General features: G+C 34.7%; 1 protein-coding gene across 5 annotated transcripts in view; it reads right to left on the bottom strand.

Moving 5' to 3' along the window:
- Window positions 1-7,536, bottom strand: part of LOC106875939 (GTPase-activating protein and VPS9 domain-containing protein 1) — an 86,987-nt gene that overhangs the window by 41,307 nt on the left and 38,144 nt on the right. The gene's annotated exons all lie outside the window — the stretch shown is intronic.

Raw genomic sequence — 7,536 nt, 5'->3', positions numbered from 1 at the left:
AGAGGGAGAGAGAGAGAGGGAGAGAGAGAGAGGGAGAGAGAGAGAGGGAGAGATCATCATCACCATCAGGGTAGCAAATTGGCAGAGTCATTAGTGGGTTGCATAAAATGTCTCTAAATGTTTATCCCAAACTCTGCTCAAACGCAATGGATAAAAGAAGATATCAGTAATTGTATATTTTGCATCCACGTAATTGATAGTGAACTAATTTTTAAGATTTTAAAAATAGAGGAGAGAAAGGAAAAAAGAAAAAAAAGAATGAAAGTAATTTGTGATTGTAAGTTCAAAAACCATAAAATGTCATTTGAAGTTGAAACTTGATTAGTTGGATTAGTTGCTATTGAAAAGTGTGAAAAGCTATTAAAGAAGTGGGTTAGCAAACTAGAGTGTGTGTGTGTGAGTGTGAGAAGGAGAGAGAGAGAGAGAGAGAGATAGAGACTGAATGTGTATATTCATGTGTGAGTGTGTACATATATGCATACATGTAAATATGTATGTGTGTGTATAAAAGACCAACAGAACTTGCAGCAAAGAATTAGTTGTCTCAAGGTGGTAATATAAACTTAAGAGATATTTTGGTTCAACAAATAACACACAGATGGAAATAATAATAAAACATTTATTACAAAGTACTTTAAAACTGAAGAGAACAAAAGCTGAAATTTTATGAGAAAATACCGGAATGTGATCACAATAATAATATAATTATATATGGATTTTACAAATATTTGTGTGTGTGTGTGTGTGTGTGTATGTGTGTGTGCACATATGTATGTGTGTATGTATGTAAACATATGTGTGTATGTATATATATATGTACACTGATACATATAAAAAGGCACATACATCATGTATATAATTCCAAGTAGGATAAAGCAGCTACCAACCCCATAGAAAGAAGATTTGATATCCACAAAACTCAAACCACAAACTGCCAAACCAAATTTAACATAAATGCATTATTCGTAAGGACACAAATAAAAACAAACCTTCACAACAAGAAAAAAACAAAACAAAAAACAAGATACATACAGAAGTACAAAATGTACATAAATATATATGAACTATATTAACAAAATCACAAATCTATTCATACATCAGATACAATAAAATACACACACAAAGTTGTTAAATCTTCTGTGACCAAAACAAAATTCAAACACACATTAACAAAGCCATCAACCAAAACACAAAAAAAGAAAGTTCAAACGCAAATTCTGATAACAGCATCCATGATACACAATATGAAACACTCCCCAAACTTATCCTTAAAAGTGAAATATCTTTGAAAGAAACAAACAAACTTGACCAAAAAAAACAGAAAAACTCTAATGAGATTAACAGATAAATTTTCCAAGTAACCAACAGCCACCAAAATTGTAACAGCTCTTGCCTGAAGATTGCAGCAGCATGAAACTTAAGTTGTAAGATAAAATATTCAGTTTAAATAAACTATAAACTCTATAGCATGTATTGAATATTTACTTCTTCATTCATTTAACACACATCATTTGACAAGTATGCATTTATCTCACCACCCAGCTCCATGCATTGATGTATGTATTCTTTTATTTATTTCAGTCATTCAACTGTGGCCATGCTGGGGCACCACCTTTAGTCGAACAAATGAACTCCAGGACTTATTCTTTGTAAGACTAGTACTTATCCTATCGGTCTCTTCTGACAAACTGCTAAGTTACAGAGATGTAAACACCAACATCAGTTGTCAATCTATGTTGGTGGGACAAACACAGAAACACACACACACACACACACACACACACACACACATATATATATATATATATATACACAACAAGCCTCTTTCAGTTGCCGTCTACCAAATCCACTCACAAGGCTTTGGTCGGCCCAAGGCTATAGTAGAAGATACTTGCCCCCAGGCGCCACGCAGTAGAACTGGACCCAGAACCATGTGGTTGGTAAGCAGGCTACTCATCACACAGCCACTCCCATGCATCATTAATGTTTTAACATCAACGTTTGTGTATGAACTGCAGTATTACATGGTAGTGAAACTTGGGCTGCATATGCAGAGGACATATAAAGACTAGAAAGAAATGAGGCTAGCATACTCCACTGGATGTGCAATGTCTATGTGCACTTACAACAAAGTGAAAATATACTGAGAGAAAATTGGGCATAAGAGGCATCAGATGTAGTGAGCAGGAGAGAAGATTACACCATTGGTGGTGGTCATGTGGTGTGTACAGACAGTTGTATAAAAACGCGCATATCACTAAATATGGATGGCATTTATGAAACAGACCTCGAAAAATGTGGGATGAAATAGAGAAGACTGACCTCAAGGTGACAAAGGACTTAGATGATTGGTAATTTACCATGCTCAAGAAGACCTAATCATATCAGCAAAAATGAGGTCCTAAAAGCATATTTTTAATGTCTATGTCACTGCACCTATCTGACCCCGTCAAGCCTTTTCTATAACCCGTTTTTGTAATACCCATCACTCCTTAGCTCTTCAAACTACACCACTATTCCCTCAGCTGCCATAAGTATATGGGAGCAGAACTTCACATATTCTATCCCTCACGTTTTTGCTACCAGTTATCCTTCTCCTTGGAACCAGATTTCTTGTCTCCCTGCACTCTCATCATCCCATACCACTTAATTTTCCACTCAACACTCCTTCTTACCTGAATACCTTCTCCTAGCTTCCACTGATACCCACCCCAACCTTTTCTTGTCACTCACCATATCCACCCCTTCATGCCTTAGGCCTCTGTCTGTACTTCTCTCTCCTTCACACTCCTCATCATCACACTATTTCTCATCTATCTACAGTTTTATTTTATGGTTGCTCTCCATTACCACCACTTTTTATGACTTACCACCTCCTCTTCCCTGACCCACTCTTACTTTCTGCTATTTTCTCCAAACTGAGATTCACCACTGATCACATCTCCATTTATGTTCACCATTCACCTTTATTGCCATTTTTATCCATTACTCTCCTTTCACCTTTTTGCAAACATTACCTTCTTAGTCATCCTCAATTCTCTGTCCCTATTCACCCTTTATCCATCTTCTTGTACCTTGGGGCTATGCACTAACATCTCATCTCCAACATCCTTTCTCCTTTTCTTGTTGGAGTAGCCATACATCTACACTGCAAGGCACCTGTTCCTTTCCTTCTATTATATTTTAGCCTCTCAACACTTAGCACAAATCCACCTCCCTCAATATTGTAACTCCATTCTGTCAAGAGGTTGTCTTGCAAGTTATTTAGTGACTGTACTGGAGCTGGTACCATGAAAAAAGCATCCAGTACACACTACTCAAGCTTTGGTCAACCCAGGGCTATAGCAGAAGACACATGACTAAGATGCCCAACCTTAAATCGGTATAAGAAGACAGTAACTGAGTAAAGACCGACTCAGACATTGACAAGTCTAAGATGGAAGACAGATATTTAAACGGTAACTATAATGATGAGGATGATAAACATAAATACATACATGTGTGTGTGTGTGTGTGTGTGAGGGGGGGGTTTTCTGATAGAAAAATAGAAATGTGTTCAATACACTATCGTATTAGAGAATCTGATAGTCTTAATGTGTGTATAAGTCAAATTTACAAGCAGAGTCTTACAAATTAATTCTCTCTTTAAATATCCAAATCTAATTTTTTGTGTAATTCTGCAAATGAGTCTTAAACTGAAGTTTCAAGTTATTTTAAACACACATTACTATGCATATTAACGACACAGGCATCAGTCATGACAACCATTTCACTTGGCTTGATGGGTCTTTTCAAGCACAGCATATTGCCAAAGGTTTCCGTCATTGTCATTGTCCCCCATAAGGCCCAACACTCAAAGATCATGCTTCACTACCTTGTCCCATGCCTTCATCCCAGGAAGACATGGGACAAGGTGGTGAAGCATGACCTTTGCATGTTGGGCCTCACAGAGGCAATGACAAATGACCAAGACCTTTGGCGATATGCCACGCTTGAGAAGACCCATCAAGCCAAGGGAAATCATAGTTGTGACTGATGCCAGTGTCACATAACTGGCACCTATACTGGTGGCACATAAAAAGCACCGTTTGAATGTTGGGCCTCATGGAGGTAGTGACAAGTGATGGAGACCTTTGGCAATATATTGTGCTTGAGAAGACCTGTCAAACCAAGTGAGATTATAGTCGTGGCTGATGCCAGTGTTGTGTAACTGGCACCCATACCAGTGGCACGTAGAAAGCACCCACTACACTCTTGGAGCGGTTGGAATTATGAAGGGCATCCAGCCATAGAAACCATACCAAATCACACTGGAATCTGGTGCAGCTCCCCAGCTTACCAGTTTTCAATCAAACCATCCAACTCATGCCAGCATGGAAGAAAACAGACGTTAAATGATGATGATATTACCATTTGGTTTTCTTTCATTTTATCTGTAAGACATATTGTCCCAAGGTCTGACCTCACCACCTCTTCCACCTCCAGAGGTATGCTATACAAACAGTGAGTGGTACTTTTTTACACAGTTCTTAGATTTATATCACATGTCCACAGTATTACAGCTGCCACTCCTGCATCTATCACAGTAACTCTCTCTTTCACTTCTCCTTTACTTTTTATAGAGGTTAACATAACACATCAAATGAATCATGCTAACTTTTATTTCTATCAAACCTCACAAGTCTGCTACAGTAAATGTTTCACCACCAAAGACCAAAGTTTTAAAAATCATGAGAATTTTTAATAGTTATAAAAAAAAATAAATAAAAAAAAACTTAAATTAGCATGCTTGCTTTCGATTTTAAATAGAACTGTGTATCATTAAATATTATTACAAACAAATTATCAGATTAAAAAATGTATCACTTAGTTAATTACTTTTATATATTATTTATGATTTTATTACACTATCAGGCAATTATTTATATTATTTACATTTGACGGATATTTGTCCTCATCTTATTTGTTGTTAACAAAACGCTTCGGCTGATATACCCTCCAGCCTTCATCAAGTGTCTTGGGGAAATTTTGAACCTGGGTTCTCATTCCTAAGGTATTTTTTGATGTTGTTGTTGTTATTATTATTATTATTATTATTCAGGTCACTGACCTGGAATCGAACTTGGAATCTTGGGGTTAGTAGCCTGCGCTCTTAACCACTATGCCATATACCCATGGGCAATTATGGAGTGAATCTTAGGGCTTATAAATCTAATATTTTCCCATCCTTCTTCTCTTGAGCTTTTACAGCTGTGTATACATCACGTTTTACAGAAAGTTAATTTTTAACATACAACAATCTGATATCTAAAGTATCACCTAATAAATAAGAGTTCCTAAAATTTCAAGATACTTCATAGAGAAATCTGCTGCCACAAAAGACTATATAAAACAATAAAATATATTGTATTTATTCATGTATAATTTACACTTGAGTATAAATCCCCACAAATTACCAGCAATGAACTCTAGTGAAAATATCCCTCACTGACTTTTCTTTAGAACTATGATGTATAGAAAATAAAGTCTAGTCAGATTTATAATTGCTGTCTGAAAAATACAATGAGAAAGTTCACACGTGCTAAACAAAACAAAAAGAAAATTTGAAAGTGATAAACTTCACTGAATTATGTTGGAAAAGTGCATCTACAATGAAGTATACATCACAATTAATAAGATTGTGATAGTAATGATATCTTAAGCGTATACTTAATTTTACTATTCAGTATAGTGATGTACACATGGTCATGAAATTTTTTTTTCTTTATTATGCAGATCTTTTTTTAATCTTACATTTTGAACATAGACATTTATGGTCTGGAAAACTTTTTCAATTTTAATTAATTTTATTTTAATAAGGATCTTAAAGAATTGAAACACAACATTCAAAATTTACAAAATGAAAAAGTATTTTACAGAAACACATTCAGTGATTCATATGTAATTATGTAAGACATAAATCATGTTGATAGTGTCTGTAAATAGTACTTATTTATAGCATGAATTCCTGTCTAGATGAAAACACAAACTCACTGTTTTATTGTTTCCAATGTCAATTTTATTTTCTGATTACTTCACATCAACAATTATGAACAAATTTTGTTGTATTTAGTTGGACATTGACTGAAGTGGTTTCCTACTTTACTTACACATTGAAACAATTGAGAAGTAAAATGTAAAACAAAAAAGTATTTAGTTTCTGTTTATGCACTGCTAAATACATAGTTTATGTATATATGCTTCTACAAGAACACATACTTGTTAAAATTTTACTTGTTCCAATAATGTGCTACAAGAAAAACAAAGGCATGCCAGGTATAAGCAGACAGCCAATATATTAAGATATATGCAACTTGTATTATTTAACAAAAGAAAATATTTTTCATATAAATTGTATCTTTAATCTTTGTTTCAGTCATTGGACAGTAGCTACGCAGGGGCACTATTTTGAAGGGTTTATTGAAACAAATCACCCTTAGTACTTACTTCTTTAAACTTAAAATCATAGCTTTATATCTAATTCAGTCAACATATTTCAACTAGCCTAAATTCTGCTCATACCTAAACATGGCTTCATACTAAAGCTTCGTTATGAGGCTATTGTTTTACAGCAGGATGCCTTTCCTGGTGCTAATCCTTACCTGTTTATCAAATAAGGGATTTCTTGTTTCACATGTCTTTGAATGGGCACAGCAAGCTGGGAATTTGTTGAGAGAAGTGACAACACCGCCAGTAGATACCCATGATGCTAGGCAGTGAGACTGAACCTGAAACTATGTCATTAGGAAGCAAACTTCTTAACCACACAGTCATGAACTGAATGAAACACCTTTGTGTTTTTCCTTGGTTATAGAAATGTGTAAAATTTTTAAAAGTATAGGTTCTTGTGGCCAAGTATGTACATGAAATAAGGTACATAGTAGCAAATAAACAGAAACTAAATATATTTAGTAATTTTGCCAGTTTCATTTTGGTTTTACATTTTACTTGCGTGTAACTTCAAAAGTGCTAGTAAAACAGGAAACAACTTCAATTGATGCAACCTGACATAAGCATACTTATAAGATCTCATGAACACTTAGTATATGATCATAGAAAACTGTAACATTATTACGGTGATTTAAACTCTGTTATAAATTGGTTTAAATTTACTCCTAATGGAGTAAGAGGAATTCTTGGAATAAAGACGTCATCCCCTTTTGCACATCCAGAAAGAATGGTAGCCTCGATAACGTGTGACATCATTTTCTAAATAATGCTCATCTGTTATGTTCGGGTTAAAATTTCATCAACATCAAAAATATATGAATTTTCATGGGAGTTATGGCCGTTATGCAAAGAATATAATTTCCAAATTTCATAAAGATCCATTCAGTACTTTTGACGTAGTTTTGGATAAGAAAACAAATGACTAATGTGTGTGTTTGTGTGCATGTGTATGTGTGTGTGATGAGTGTATATATGTATAGATATCTGTATGCATGTATATATGTATATATGTGTACATATTACATGTACATCTATATATATATACAT

This window comes from Octopus bimaculoides, chromosome 2 (genome assembly GCF_001194135.2).
Source record: "Octopus bimaculoides isolate UCB-OBI-ISO-001 chromosome 2, ASM119413v2, whole genome shotgun sequence".
Classification (NCBI taxonomy): domain Eukaryota; kingdom Metazoa; phylum Mollusca; class Cephalopoda; order Octopoda; family Octopodidae; genus Octopus; species Octopus bimaculoides.
This window is presented reverse-complemented; position numbering and strand designations above follow the sequence as displayed.